The following is a 17,305-nucleotide window of genomic DNA, read 5'->3' as shown; positions in this document are numbered from 1 at the left end:
GCAGCAAATTATCCCTTTCCTCAGAGAAATTATAGTTGAACAATGAGTTCCTACCTGGCCGAGCCACTGCCCACAATCTGTGGACATTATTTAGCATCAGCACTCTAATTGACCCCAATTTACCAGCCTTAACCACCTTACTAGACACAGAGAAGGTGTTTTATTCACTGGAATGGAGGTTGATGTTAGCAGTTCTTAACCGTATGGAAATAGCCCCATACTACATCTCATTAGCCCTTTTACTATGCACTGCGCCTATGGTAGAAGTACACAGTAATGGGTCACCTCTAGAAAGTTTGCACTATTCATAGACACTGTCAAGGATGCCCCCTCTGCCCAATACCATTTGCGTTTGCAAATTGAACCGTTGGCTGGGATCCTCCACGAACATCACGCTGAACGTGGAGTATGTTTCTTTGATCAAACAATACTATTATCTCTGTATACAGACAATCTGCTAATATTTGTTAAAAACCTCAAAAGCAGTGTACAACCGATTGTCAAGAAAATCTGCGATTATGGCGATTACTAAGTTCTTCAGATCAATTGGAACAAATCCAAACTATTCCTCTCACTAATGCTACTCCACAACCACTGTAACATAAGGATTTCAGGTGGTCTCAAGACCAGGTCAGATATCTGGGCATTAATATCACCCGGTAAACCAGCCTTATGTACTCTTTCAATTACGCTCTCCTATTGACCAGATTTCAATCCAAAATCAGAAATAGAGCATGATGCCTATATCCTTTATGGCCGGAATAGCTTTGATTAAAATGATACTGCTGCCCAAATGTATTTACAGTATTTCTCAATACGCTTAAATGCCCAATTCTTCACTAATATTAAGTCCCTAATGGACAGCCTAATATGCGTAGGGAAAACCGCTCATATTAAATGGGAAACTCTTATCTACCTATACCAGACAGGCGGCTTGCATGTACCTGACATAGAGACTTAGACACTATGCCATATACTGGTAGTTACACCTCCTACTCCCCAACATACCCTACTAGAAATAATTCTAGCTCACCCATAAACCCTTGTGTCAATGATGTTGACACCTTTGAGGTCACTCACTGGGCCTCCCAGAAACTCCACCACAAATAATGCCCTATGCTGGTCGTCAATCTTCCTTGCTAGAATTCAAGGGTTACCGTTCACTTCTGATGCAGGAAGTATGTGCAAATTACATAGACTGGGCTTTGTTAAGCTGTCTGATCTATTTGGATCTACGTTTTGTGAACACTCACTCCCCTCCATATCCAACACATTGCTCTTAACAGTATCAACGTAGAGCCGATTGCCAAATTCTCTACTATGCCCATGGAACCGCCGAGTAGCCCCTTCATGCAATACTTATCAAATGCTAAAAGATACTAGTAACGCCATCTCATCTCTCTATATCGTGGCTATGACAAATTAGCAGATGGGTGCTGGGGGCCAGGAAACAATAGGAACTGGCACTCAGGATCAATATAGAAAATAAACATTGGTTGACGATATGTTTACACACCAAACACATCTTGCTGAACCACAAACATAGGGTTCTGCAATACAGATTCCTAAATCAAACATACTACATTTCCTAAGTGCCAAGGACAAGTATGCTTGTCCTTTTTGCATAGACTTGTATAATAGCCTGGCAGTTAAGGGGTTAAAGCCTGTATATTTGATCCTGCTGCATCAAGCGCATGTCTCAATTCAAACACCAAGAAGCTGATTTGATACATTGGGCCTGGGCAGGTCGGCCAATTGCAGTTTTTTTTGGGGGGAATAAACACAGTAAATGCTATTGCACAAATTCTATGCCTGGAAACCCCTCTGATATGTGTATTGCAGTGCTTTAAATGGGCTGGTCCTACCCGGCCCTCAGTACCTGCACTTCTTATTTTTGAGCATTTGAGTACCTGCACTTCTCAACGCCTGAAAGAGAGTACCTGTACTCAACTATGTTGCAGCGTGAAAATGAAAGCTTTTCTATTCACTTTATCGCTACTAAAAGCATTATGCTTCTGCAGCCTTTGCTGGGGAAAGCAGCACCCTCTCCGTCTTCCTCTCTCCACCACCCACAGTGCCCATAAGGCCTCCTTCAGGGCCCACCCTGCAGAACAAAAGGAGAGGCAAACATGCACCTAATGTGCTCTCAGCACACTAGACACAGAACCCTGTTTCGCTAAGCGGTCTTCACCTGTTACCACTGGTGTGCTTTGATGGAGCAGGAAATGATTTGGAAAGCCTGAGAAATTGCTTTAAGATGTTTCTTAGTTATCAGTGGTGCCTATGCTAATAGGTAAATGCTTAAGCAATTGCAGTTGTGATGGAACGTTTTCGACCAAAAACTCGCAAACCGCTCCAGTTACCTGCCGAATGTCTTATTAGGCAATGAAAGTGAGTAATAATAAAACTGTCTTCTAAAGCTTAGTTTACAGCTATGATATCTGCCAGTTTGATATGCAAAAAAGAAAGTCTCCTTTGATATATATATATATTTCTGATGTTTGTTAATCTGCTTAGAATCACATGCTGTGCATAGTCCGACATCCAGTGGTCACTGCGGAGTATTGCATTTTGTTTTTCATAGTCGAAAAAGGGGATGTTGACAAGCCGTGTCTGTAACACTATCCCTATAGTGACGTTCGGTGTACCCACAATCCCTCATGCGTTGAGGTCGCTCAGATTGTTTTTTTCCGCCCAGATATTGGTCGCCTTTACGCGGAGCTCCTCGAGAGACATTGCAAATTCATTTACTCGACCTTTGGTCGTTCCTTATTAATATCCATTACATAGATCCCTCCCTTGACGTAGCTGAGAAGCTGTTTTTCCGCCGAGCAAGAACTTCGATGGCGGGGACGATACGGAGGAGATCCTTCGGCGCTGCCGAACACGTGGCCTGGCCTCGCCGGCCAAAAGACAGTAGAGAGAGTGGGGTCGTGGAACATTGCTTGTTTCTCTCTGAGAATGCCTTTCCCCTCCCTTTCCCTCGGGGTTGTTATCACAGCTAAATATTTCCTCGGCTATGGAGAGGACACCCTTTAGGTTTTGCCCGCGTTGCAAGGGCAAGTTCACCTGGAAAGACAAGCATAAACGGTGTAACCGTTGCTTGCCCCTCGATCACAAGGAAGACGGCTGCGTGGCTTGTCAGCTTCTTAAGCCTAAGACTTTAAAGGACCGCAGGGTCAAGAGGTGGGCGGCCTATGCCATGTCGAGGTCCGATTCCTCACCCGCCGCCGCCGCAGAAAGTGATGAGGAATGTGATAACCCGACATCCGTTTTGGAAGTCGTAGACCTCTCTAAGGAGCGCATGCGCTCCTCGTTGTCTGTCCCCGGCCCGACAAGCTCGGCTCACGCCCTGCTTATGCGGATGAACACCCCGGCGACACTGACTTACACAAAAAACACTCCCATAAACACATAACCCACGGCTCTTCTTCGTCGAAGACGAAGAAAACATCAGCGCCAACGGAGAAGCAGGTTCCACCGGCGTCCTCCTCAGACCATAAGAGTCTTAAGCCCCCCTCGCAACGGCAAACGCGACCAGCGACTGGGCTTCCCCCAGATAAGGGCGCTACCCGCAACCCACCAGACGAAGCGCTCCGTCAGAGAGCGCCCGTCGACGTAGAACACACGACGCCCGTAACGTCGAGACCAGAGCCCTCCACAGACAAATTAATTGTGGAGAACCTGGAGAGGATCGTTTCCACCGATAGCCAGAGGTGGACGGCGAAAGATACGTCGAATACCGCTCAGAAGGCTAGAGAAACGCCGAAAAGGCCGGAAGGAAGGCAGGAACTGCCCCCTTCATCTAGAGGGACTCCTAGCCTGCCAGAAGGCTTTTCAGACGGCGACGGAAACCTTTCTTCGATGTTATGGGAGAGGTCGAAGCGTTTTCAGGCCGAATACCCTATTCCTCCCTTCCCCACCCCCCCAAGACCGCCCAGGGGTACCTCATGAGACCCTGGAGAGACTCCAATTCTGTATGGAGAAGATGGAGAGGTTTATGGAGACTCAAAACCTACCAACACCCAAAAGGGCAAGAGAGGGACCTGAGGAGGACCCCAGGGCTAAATTCCCTAGGCTGTTTAATCCCTCCCAAGAGGATGTAGATTTATATGACCTCACTGGAGAGGACCCCCACTTCCAGGAGGAGGACGAATTTCTAGTCAACGAAGAGGAACAAAACCCAGAGGAGGAGGGTTTTTAAGGTAATCCAGATATAGGTGAGGGGGGCTTCGGAGAAGACCCAGAGGAAGGTGCTTCACAGCCCTGGCAGTTCCCATCAGTGTTTTCAGACCCTGATACCCTAAACCTGTCCCCTCCCAAGGACTCACCTAATAGGAACACGTCACCTATAGACGATCAACCTACATTTAATGCACTACTACGCAAGGCAGCAGCGCATTTCGAAATGGACACTGGGGAGATTTCTCCTGATATTGACTTTGTGGAGAAGGTAATCAAAGAGAAACCCCCTGTCAGCCAAACCATTCCCCTCCTCGCCTCAATAAGGAGACGAATTATCCCTTCACTATCTACCCCCACGTTGGTCAGAGGGGTCAACCCGAGGATAGAAAAACTATTCAGTCCCTCGCCTTCAGACCCATTGTTCGTCAGGGGCCACTCTGTACCAGACTCCCTAGTGGTGACAAATACAAGGAAAAGAGCAGGGGTCCCGCTGTCAACCAGCGAGGCACCACCAGATAAAGTGGGTAAAAAATTGTATGCCCTAGGGAAGAGGATCACAGCCTCTGCTGCTTTTTCCGCAAGGATTGCAAACAACAACTCCTTGCTAGTAAGTTACGCAGATGCACATAGAGGAGCAAGCTACGTAAGGACATCGAGGAGGTGCCAGAACCCCTACGTACACGGCTTCTGGCCACGATTACTGAAGGGACGCTAGTCAACCAAAGCATCGTGAAAAACACTCTGGATGCTGCAGAAACGGCTGGCCGTTCCCTAGTCCAAGGAATACTCCTCAAACGCCATGTCTGGCTGCGTAATTCGGGGTTTAAACCTGAAACACAAGCATCTCTAATCAACAAGCCTATAGAAGATGCCAACCTCTTTGGGAAGGCAGTTGATGAGGTATTAGAAACGGCAAAGAAAGAGTTTGACACCATCAAAACCCTAGACCAGATTTCTAGGCCTCCTAACAGACGTGGCTATGGCAATAGGCGCTTTTTTCGAGGCCAACGCCAGCAGCAAAATCAGCAGCAGCAGTACTCTGCAAACAACTGGTCCTCTAACCAAGGTACCAGTGGACAATACAACCAGAGAGGACAACGCCGTGGCAAAGGGAGAGGTCGGGGTCCCACCCCCAGCGGTTCCCAGACCACCAACACCAAATGACTCGAAGATTCGGGGTCCCCTCCCAGGCATCGCCGGTCGGGGGCCGATTAACATCCTTTCTTCCAGCATGGAAGGGAATAACATCAGACCGCTGGGTATTATCAACCATAGCCCGCGGCTACTGTATAGAATTCAACAGTTCCCCAACGTACAGACCCCCAAGGGGACGACGCATGAAACCAGAACACCTCGCCATCCTTCTGCAAGAAGTGGACCAGCTACTGGAAAAAGGGGCCATAGAGGTCGTGCCTCTATCTCAGGTAACGGAAGGTATTTATTCAGTGTACTTCTTTGTACCCAAAAAGGACTTAACCATGCGCCCTGTATTAGATCTGCACCCAGCGAACAAGTTTGTCAAACCTCAAAAGTTTCGTATGGTGACCTTACAGGAAGTGATCCCCCTGCTATCTCAAGGAGATTACATGACAACACTGGACATGAAAGATGCATACTTTCATATTTTAATGTTGCCAGTGCACAGGAAATACCTCAGGTTCATGATAGAGGGCAAACACTACCAGTTCAGAGAGCTACCCTTCGGCATAGCATCAGCACCAAGGGTATTCACGAAAGTACTGGCAGTGGCAGCGGCCCACCTGCGCAGGTTGTCCATCCCAGTATACCCTTACCTCGACAATTGGCTCATAACAGGGGATTCTTACGAAACATGCTTCTCAAATACCCAAAAGACTGTAGACCTTTTGTTCCAACTGGGCTTCTCCATCAACGAGAAGAAGTCCAGCTTAGACCCCAGCCAGATCAAACAATTCCTAGGGGCTCTAATTCGAACAAAGGATGGCCTCGTCTTCCCCTCCAATGAGAGGGTCCAAAACATGCTGTTTCAGATACCTCAATATGTGGCAGGTCGGGAGGTGACGGTACGCAGAGCAATGCGCTTGCTAAGAATGATGGCGTCATGTATTTATTTGGTACCTCACGCGCGCATGCGCCCAATGCAAGAGTGGCTTAACAGCCAGTGGTGTCAGGCCAGCGGACAATGGGACGATCTAGTGGTGGTCTCGCAGGCCTTGGTTCTCTCGCTACGGTGGTGGTCGAAGGAAAACCTGGTAATAGGGAAACCATTCGCCACCCCCGCAGTGGAAGCCACTCTAACCACAGACGCATCCCTCACAGGATGGGGGGCTCACCTATCCCATCAGACTGCTCACGGAGTGTGGACTCCGAGCGTAGCATCCAAGCACATAAACTTACTGGAGCTACTGGCTGTGTTCAAGGCACTAAAAGCCTTCCAGGCACACCTACAAGGGAAGACAGTGATGGTCCTCACGGACAGCACCACAGCCATGTACTACCTCAACAAGCAAGGGGGCACTCACTCTCCAGGACTGTCCAAGCTGTCCCAGAACATCTGGAAGTGGGCTCTCAAACACAACATGTTCCTACTGTCACAACATGTACCAGGGGAACTGAATCTGCTAGCAGACGAACTCAGCAGAGACTTCCCTCTGCCCGAGGAGTACGAATGGGGGTTAGATGAAGACATCGTCTTCAACGTTTTCCCACAATGTGGATTCCCAGTAATAGACCTGTTTGCAACTCTGGAGAACTCACAATGCCAAGATTACGCCTCCAGGTACCCCCAGAACCAATCCAATGGGGAATGGTCTATCGATTCCATGGTCAGGGAGATTTGTTTACGCTTTTCCCCCCGACTCCCCTTCTTAACAAGATTGTGCACAAGATGCACCAGGAACAAGTTACCATGATACTAGTGGCCCCTATGTGAGCCCGGCAGCCATGGTTCGCTCATTTGATGGAGATGTCTCTATCTCCTCCAGTGAAACTTCCCTGCCCGTACAACATGCTGTCACAGGACAAGGGCAGGACTCTGCATCCATGCCCTCAGACTATGAACTTAGCAGCCTGGCTCCTGAGATAATAGAATTTGGACATTTACAGCTCCCACAGAGATGCATGGACATCCTCAGGGAGGCTAGAAAGCCTAACACTCGTCACTGTTATTCTAGAAAATGGAAGAGATTTGTCATCTGATGTAGAGGAAGAAGCAACAACCCGGTTGACTGCTCTCCCACGCACATTGTTCTGTACCTGACCCACTTACTGGACTCAGGTCTAGTGTTCAATTCTATTAAAGTCCACCTAGCGGCACTTTCTGCATACACCACTTCCCAACTTAAAGTGTCATGGTGGAAAATCCCAGTTATCAAAGCCTTCATGGATGGGGTAAAGAGAATACACCCTCCGATAGCAAACCCAGCTCCCGGCTGGGACCTAAATGTGGTACTTACCAGGCTCATGGGCTCACCCTTTGAACCCATGCACAAGGCAACTCTTAAGGACCTCACTCTTAAGACTGCTTTCCTAATAGCTATCACCTCCATTAGGAGATTAAGTGAACTACAGGTTCTTTCTGTTCTAGACCCCTTTGCAACAGTTCACAAAGATAAACTGGTTCTACGCACACACCCAAGGTTTGCATCGAAATTCATCTCGAAATTCCATGTCAACCAGTCAATAGAACTACCAACGTTCTTTCAAAACCCTTCAAATTTGAGAGAAAAAAGCCTGCATGCACTTGATGTGCGCAGAGCTGTCATGTTTTATATGGAAAGAACTAGACCACTAAGAAAGACTAATCAGTTCTTTGTCTCGTGGCAGCAGGAAGAGAAGGGGATGCAGTCTCAAAGTCCACTATATCTAGATGGATTGTTCAATGCATCACTCTCTGTTACACTCTTGCTAAGAGAGAACTACCCTTCAAGCCAAGAGCACACTCTACTCGAGGCACTGGGGCATCCATAGCATTCATTGCAAATGTTCCCCGCAAGTCCATTTGCAAAGCGGCAACCTGGAGTTCTGTATACACCTTTAAAAAACACTACTGTCTAGATGCTCACTCTAGATCTGATTCCCAGGTGGGACAAGCAGTATTAAGACATCTTTTCTCTACTGTTTCTTCTCACAACCCACCTCCAACTCCGGTACTGCTCGCTAGTCTATGCAAAGCATGTGATTCTAAGCAGATTAATAAACCTCAGAAGACAATGCATTACTTACCGTAAAAGCATTTCTGATGGTTGTATCTGCTTAGATTCACATGTGCCCACCCTTCCTCCCCGCTCGGATGGAAGGAACATAGACATCTTTTTATATCTCTCTTTTCTGTACACTCACGTCTAGAAGGCTCCCTCAGGGCAGAGAAAATACAAACAGAGGGACCTCGACGCGTGAGGGATTGTGGGTACACTGCACGTCACTATAGGGATAGTGTTACAGACACGCCTTGTCGACGTCCCCTTTTTCGACTACGAAAAACAAAATGCAATACTCCGCAGTGACCACTGGATGTCGGACTATGCGCAGCATGTGAATCTAAGCAGATACAACCATCAGAAATGCTTTTACGGTAAGTAATGCATTGTCATATTCAAACTTTCTTAACCCAAAGCATAACAACAAACTGGAAGTTTGTGTGACCGGATCTAAGATACACTGCTTTACCAAAGTGCGTGCTTCTGGGCATATAATTTAATCTCACTGGGCATTGCCTGGAAACAATAGGGTGTGCATAAAAGGGACCTTCGCCCAAGTTGCCGCACCGAAAGTGCTGTGCCGGAATGCAGGACTTGGTAGCTTGGTTTGTATCCGCACTTCTTTTTTTCCAGTTACAGCACTGGTATTGGGTCTTCCTCGCCGGGAAACAAACCGGCTGTTAGTCATAAGGCCCGATTCATGACATTTTTTGTACAGTTCAAAGTGACTTTGCACTGCTGAAAAGTGACTTTGCACTGCCGACACAAACCCTGATTCATGGAACTGTAAAAAGTGTATTTTTGCAGTGTATGGTCAGTGCAAAGTCATTTCTGCAGTACAAAATGAAGTTTGTATTGACTTTGCACTGCAAAAATACACTTTGCACAGTTCCATGAATCTGGGTTTGTGTCGGCAGTGCAAAGGTACTTTTCAGCAGTGCAAAGTCACTTTGAACCATGCTAAAAATTCCATGAATCGGGCCGGTTGTATTGGTTCTGCTACCAGTTCGCAAGTGTATTGCCTATACGTGGGTTGGTTACTCATGTCCTACGCACACCCATTGGAGGAAGGAACTGGTCAGAGCCCGTAACTACGAAGAAACCTACTGGGAAGTGCCCATCTTTCACCATGACCCAAAGATACGTAGTCCTGCCTTAGGCAACATGGAGCTCTGCAGTCTAAGGATGTCGCCTAGCGCTTGGACATTTTAATTACTCGGATTCTATTGTGTCACTACGGTCGAATAGTAATGATCCTAATTACTAAGTTCGTTTATTATTTCATTTATTTGTTGCCAATATTTTCAATTTAAATTCGTGTAGGTCTTGTGGATTCTCAACCCCTCTCGTGTTTGTCATTGTGGTTCTGGTTGTGCTAAAACAGAAATTACATTATTTGTTTTAAATGGAGGCTGACCTTACCTTCACTCAGGAACCTTCAGGAACTCTGCCAACTCTTAGCCTTCAGCAAGCCCAGATCCTGCCTGTTACAGAGACCATAACAGCACCCCTTATTATGATAGGTTGGAGCGCAGGGAGGTGCAGGTAACCCTATGATTTCAGGATCTTTCTGTGCATGCAAAATACCACTGTGTAGCCCCCAAATGGGGCTTTACATTATATCATGGCCCAGATTAACGCACGGCTAATCCTTCATGACAGAATCGATTTTCAAGGCAATTAGCCGAGTTTCATTAACATAACTATATATGCTCTGTTTTTGTTTCTGCATTGTTTTTGCACTCTCCTGGGTGTTTTCGTTATCAGAATCACCGATGAATTTGCATGTTTGCCTTACAGCACAGTGCCCACCCCTTTCCAGTCACCTGCAGTGCTTTCAGTTTCCTAGTTTGAAATATTAATTCATGGAGGAGACCAGCATTCCTTGTTAGAGCTAACATTAACATTTCCTTTCAGCGCGGTCTCTAGCTTTTTTTTTTACCACCGAAACACTTTGAGGCCAGCATTGCCATTCTATTTACAATTGCCACAGGTTTCTCCTTGTATTATGGAAAATGGCTGTTCTGCAATAAATATGTCCAATTCTTGCTCTTTCTCAAAACTTTACCTCTGCCACCTTTTGACATGTTGGTTAGAATTCCTGTCATTGAAGCTACTGGTAGATGAATCATCACAAAAGAGGTTATCTGACATGCCACTGGTGCTTTGGTGATTACTCTGGGCAATAGATATGTAGCAGTATAAGGCTCTCAGTGATTTGTTGCATTTCTGTCTCTAGCACAAATACCTATTTTCTTCCATACAATCCTTAGGATGATTTTGGTTCTAGCAAAGATACCTATTTTGTTTCATACAATCCTTGGGGTGCTTTTGTCTCTAGCACAGATACCTATTGTCTTCCATACAATCCTTAGGGTGTTTTTGTCTCTAGCACAGATACCTATTTTGTTCCATATAATCCTTGGGGTGCTTTTGTCTTAAGCAGAGATACCTATTTTCTTCCATACAATCCTTGGGGTGCTTTTGTCTTTAGCACAGATTCTGATTTTCTTCCATACAATCCTTAGGGTGCTTTTGTCTCTAGCACAGATCCCTTTATTCTTCCATACAATCCTTGGGGTGCTTTTGTCTTTAGCACAGATACCTATTTTCTTCCATACACTCCTTAGTGTTCTTTTGTTTCTAGCAAAGATACCTATTTTGTTCCATACAATCCTTGGGGTGCTTTTGTCTCTAGCACAGATACCTATTTTCTTGCATACAATTGAACTGGGGGTCCTCTTCCCATCCCATCTGGCATCTATGAACACTCCTCAGAGAGAGAAAAGAGAATATCAGATGCCTGGAAGCCTTTCCATCATGGTCTTTATGTGTTTGAGAGTGTCCAGAGTTTGTCTTGTCATTCAAAGACAGTTTGCCTTTCCCCTGCTTTTACAGCACCAAGCCCTCATTAGCATAGCTGGCATCCACAATTTCCTCTGACACATAAAACTGATAAGCTTATTTTAGACTTGGCTAGACACAATTATGACAGTGCTCAACGTCTGCCAAGAACATTTCCATTCACTGATATCTAAAATTTTGGGCATGAGCCATAATCTCTCACACCTGGCTCAGGACTTGGAAACCATTTTGCACTTGAGTCATCCATTTTGAAATATATTTTTGTCTGACACTGTATTTATTCTTCGGGGAGCTATTGTTTATTTAATTAAACATCTCTCCCTTTTTATCCTTTATTCATAATACATCCTTATAGACTTATGGTATGTGTGTGATATTTAAAGCACCCTTCATTTCCTGGGTCATCCTAACCCAAATAGGTGCAGTGCTGTGTGCACTTTTTACCTTAAATAAAGGCACTCTAATCCTGATTTCTGCAATAATGGAGACATTTGATCTGCTTATCATGTTATCTATACTCAGTTGAGGGGAGGGGGTGGCAGCCTTTACACATTTCCCCCTCTGGTCGGTATTCGACCAGTATTCAATATTCGATCACTACACCAGCGTCCACCCTCCCCCATATGCAGTGTACCTATGCATCCCTATCCCAGTCACCCCCCTCAATGCAATTCTCTATCTCAATCATGGGAGGTATCATACAAGACACTTCTAAAGAATCACTAGTGTCTTCAGAGATTCCGGTGTGCCGGGGATTGTGGACCGGCTGCAAGCCATTCAGTGAACTTACCTGTGGAACTTGGCACAAAGCCATCGAAAAGGTTACAGGACTACAGAGACCAAAGAAAGAACTACAGTCTCTCTTCCCTTGCAGATGACCGGCAACAGACTGCTCCGCCTCCACATACGCCCGCTCTCATTCAAAAACTCAGACCTGAGCGAAGCGTGGCGGAGTGCTTGCAGAGTGTCCGGTGTCACGTGCCAGAGGATTGAGGCACTGAGAGACGCAGACTGGACCCGAGCAACGGTAAGCAAGAAATGACTACCGTGACTGGTGGCAAGACGAACAAGCCGGTGTCAGAGGCTCGAAGGGAGCCGGCGAGCTTGGTGTCATGCCCGCCGTTGAGCCCCATGGATGGAGTACGATCTATCTCCAGCGGGCGGAGTAGCGGGGAAGATGAACAATCACTTGCAGAGGGTGGGGTGGGAGACTTTTGCTCAACGCCATCCTGGGCAACAGAACCAGCCCCAGAATGTTACATTGGAGAACGTGAGAACGCAGCAGAAAGAAAAAAGCTATGGCCGCTTGAAATCAATGTAACTATTGAAACAAGAACAGAGAATCACAGCAATACCTTGGCTTTGAAGGGGGGGCAAAATAAACGGCATAGGAGTAACCCCGTTAACCCAACTGACTGACCCTGCTGCGTTAGACGCAACCAGCATCCAAAGAGAAAGAGAATTAGCAGGAAGCGACGTGAATGGTGAAAAGCGCCTGGTGCATGTGTCAACCTCGCAGGTGAGCAAGCAAAATAACAAAAACAAGGAAGCGCCCAAACAACCAACTGAGACGCTGAAAGCTAAGCGCTCGCCGATTATCGAAGAAAATGCAGAGTGGGCAACAACGAATGAAAAACAACAAGTAAGCGCAGAGAGAAACATAACGCAGGCAAGACCAAGGGAACACAAAACCATGTTACCATTTACAAGAACTGAGTCAACTGCCAAAAGAAAAAATGCACAGAAGACAGAGGAAACAAAGGCCTATGGGGCTAGGATTGGGGGTAGAATGGCTTCCAACAGTCCCTAATGCAAAAGCTGATAGCCCGCTAAGAGGAAACTTTGTGAAATGCAGGAAAATTTGCAACGGCTCTATGGAGCAAGTGGTAGGGCAACAGTATGGAGATTAAACACCAAAGTAAATGAAGGCCCTTCGAGTTAACAGACAAAGGAACCCAACATATGGAATCCTCGGTCACTCTCTGACTCAATGTCTCTGCAGCGCTTTGTTTTTAACGCAAACAGTTATTCAGATACCCTTAATAAATCAAGTACAAGAGCTATGAATGGATTACAAACAATGTCGGGAGAAATGACTCATGAAATCCCAGATGACCTACTGTTAGAAACTTCAAGAAACATGGAAACAGGAAATGGCGAGATGGAAAAGGAACAATCGACAAGGTCGTTGCTGACCCCAAATAATACCAAACAAAGGGTATTTAAGGGAACAAGAGAGGAGACGTCACAACCAGGCGACCCAAAAAAAGAAGATGCAAACAGTTCAGCATCCCCAAACAACAGCCTTGAAGACCAACCTTAAAAAAGCGTCTTGAAGGATCATCAGAGAGCTCGGAAACGAGGGAAGGAAAGGAGGAGAGAGCACACACAGTAGGTCATAACTAAGAAGACATTTATTTTTGATAGTAGCAACCATGACAGCAATCTTGGCACCCTTCATGAAACTATATCAAGAGGTGGCTGAAAGGTTGAAAGACTAATCGACGCTACTGGCAATGGTTCACACGAAAATGATTTTCGTGGAAGGATTTATTTCTTCATTACAAAGCAACATGGATAACACCTTAGCCAGAGTTGCACAACTATTACATGACATACTGCAATACTGGAACCTATGATGAAAGAAAGGGTCAGAAAGGGAGCAGCATTGAAAGAAGGGTCAGAAGGATTTCAGACTGAGAATCTAACTACTATGAATTACAAGGAGAAAACAATGGAAATAAAGTCAGGAATGATACAGTCTATGTTGACTGACGAGTTTAGTGAAACAGATAACCTCATGGTCAACCACAACGCCAGTGGAAAAATACAGAGGGAAGCATACCAGAATGAACTGAAACCGGTAACAAAGATGGACAAGCATTCTCAACAGGAGGTAAATCCTCGAACAAAGCACTCTAATGAGAACGTGACACTAGAGACGAATGGAATCGATGAAGGAGAACTTGAAAGAAGTCAACGACTTCAAGGGAGGGGACAGACCCAGTCACATTTGGAAGTCCAAGAAAAGAATAAGAACAGAGCACAACTGTTGGATAGCTCCAAAGTAGGCCCGGACAAGTCAACAAAGTCTCAGGGAGCAAAAATCAGATTTTTATGAAAAAAGGGGAAAGATGAACTAAGACTAGAAATAGGTAATGGTGAAAACGGCAACCAATTGTCTAATAAAGAAAATTAAAAAAAAGTCAATGAAAAACGTTCCAATCAAGAAATCAAAAAATCAAAGTGCAGTGGCAAAACAAAAATCAAATAAAAGCCGAGCTTTAATTAAACATTTGACTATGGGAAACCACCCACTTGAAAAACCTGAAGGCAGGAAAAGACAAGGAGAACAACAAAGGGCCTTTAGAAAATGAAGTGGACGCTATCACGATAGACGATGGGGAACTATCGAAAATAGACCTCATGGACATGTTCACCTACTCTGTTTCAGAGGTAGAAGAACGAGAAGCAGAGGACACATTACTCGATAATGAATCTATTGAGGACCAAGATGAGGAGACGGAATCAGGGGACAGTGAAGGCACCTCCTCAAACCAGGAGGATGACAAATACCCGGCAAGAGGGGTCCAGAAGTTTACCAGCCATTCAGAAACACCGAAAAGCAGATGGACCACTAATCCAAACCTTTGAAAATAAAAGTATACGAGCTGGACCAGACTAAAGCAGAAAACGATGATGTTAAGCTAAAAACAATCAAAAATAACAGGGGGAAGTTGACAAAAGCAACATCAGGAAGAAAAACAGCCACAGCGATCCGAGAAGAGCAAACAAGGGAAAGGAGGAGACCGAGAGAGCAAAATAATGGGAAGCCATGGAGTTCAGCTAATGATTCAGGGGAGACAGGAAGAGTCGAAGACACTGCCTCAAAGGAGCAACCAGTAAAAAAGGCTGCGAGTAGCCAAGACAACTTATTACAGGGGCTTAATCTGAAAAGGATGTTATACTACGAGGATGGTCTGATCTTAAACAGATCAAATGTGGTGAGATTGTTACACCACATACCGGCCCTAAGATTAATAACCACTAACTATCTAGCAATAGTTGAATTTATGCAAAAATCAGACTTACTAGGTCTGTTTATATACAGTATCAAGATTGTTAAAACAACTGTTGCTAAACTAAGCGCACCACCTTAGGCCAATGGGCTTTGCTTTATGTGACTCCACACAAGAGTTAAAGGAAGCATGTGAACAGTAACATAGGGGTCAAGTATTACAATCAGGAAAAAAAGAAGTTATCAAGGAAAAGGAATTTACCAGACCCCCAAGAGTGAACAGTAGGAAAACAAGAGAGACGGGGGACTGAAGAAATTCAATGAATGACAAACAAGGGGACAATGCCAAGTGGAAATGGCTGGCAAAATTGGTGGCAGAAACAAATCAGCAGCAATAATGCCAACCAACAATCCCAGAAGACTCATGGACTCTTATTAGTTGGAATACAAGGGGATTTAAACACCTGTTAAAAGGCAGTGAGTTAGCAAAAGTGAACCCCAAAGTTATATGTCTCCAAGAAATATGGCAAACCGAAACACCAGTAATAGAAGGGTACGGAGTTCTGCTAAACACAGCTATCAAGGGTTCAAATGGAAGACCGAAGTTCGGGTTGCTGTGGCCATTCATAATGACTTGAAATGGACGCTTTTAGAATCCAGGAATCAAACGCCCTACATACAGGTAGTGAGTCTCCAATTAGAGATAAAAGCTGCTTCTGCTATAAAACGAGTAATGACAATAGTTAATGGATATTGGAACCAAGATGTTAAAACCTACAATATGTCGGAAGGTATAGCGAGCGTACTGTATGAACAGAGGCTAAAATGGCCAGACCCATTTTTGATAAAAATGGGTGACTTAAACTGTACATGTATAGACGCGGATAACCAGGTTCTTGAACACAGCCTAGTCGTGGCATCAGAAAAACAAAAGCGAGGTATAAGGTGGAGGAAAATGATACAATTTAGAGATTGTGTCATTTTGAATGGAAAAACCCCAGGCGACATTCCAGTGCTGTCAATTTGGAAAGGGGCACACTTGTCAGAAATGCTGGATTACATTTGTACATCATCTAATCTCTCCGAAAGAATTAAAACTCTGGAAGTATTAACAAGGTCAAGTGACCATAACTTGCTAAAGCTAACGTGTAAAAGTTTCAGTCAGAAAGGAGGACTGACACACGGGGCGATACTGGAGGTCAACCCAGGAAAAAACAAACTAAGTATTAGATCAAAAAATCTTACAGCACTCAATACGAACTTAAGAGTTAATCAATCATACGAAAGATCAAGAGGGAAAACACCCCATTGAGAATGCCCCATTATTAAACATCTTTAAAACTGTTAAAAAAACAGGTGGAAACAAAACAATTATGTCCCATCGGCATGCTTATGATGTAGAGATTATAAAGAAAAAGAGAAATCTAAAGAAAATCATTAATAAGCTAAACATGATGGATACAACAGGCCAGACGAACGAGATTCATAAATTGAAACAAAAATATAGGAATTGGCTGCAATTTCACAAAAAAAACAATGCTGAACAAAGACTCCTAGTCTATGCTGCAAAAGATTAAAACAAAAAATACCACAGAAATCTGGAACATCATCAACACAAGAGGCAATGTTGCAAAACCCCATCATGGCCTCAGCATCGTGTGTATTTTATGAGCAGATGCAGGAACCATACGTTACTCCCACGAAACAAATCCCTTTAAAGGTCAACGAGAAAATAGACCTAGACATTGAAACAGACACAATTGAGTATATTATCAAACATCTAAAAACTCAAGATAACCATGCCCCGACGGTCCCACTAACGAAATATTGAAGAGTAACCCATCAGAATGGGCCATATTTTTCCACCATCTCTTCAAACACATATTAGCGATGGTAAAAATCCCATGCTCTTGAAAAGAGGCAGTAGAAGTGCTGATATTTAAAAAAGGGCTAAGGACATGCCTGGACAATTATCGGCCAATAGCCCTCTTGGACGTGGGTGGAAAGATCTTCTGAGCAATTTTGTTGAAAGCCCTTACAAAATGGAGTACATCCTCAG

The sequence above is a fragment of the Ambystoma mexicanum genome, chromosome 1q (assembly GCF_040938575.1).
Source record: "Ambystoma mexicanum isolate Mex_15411 chromosome 1q, UKY_AmexF1_1, whole genome shotgun sequence".
Classification (NCBI taxonomy): Eukaryota; Metazoa; Chordata; class Amphibia; order Caudata; family Ambystomatidae; genus Ambystoma; species Ambystoma mexicanum.
This window is presented reverse-complemented; position numbering follows the sequence as displayed.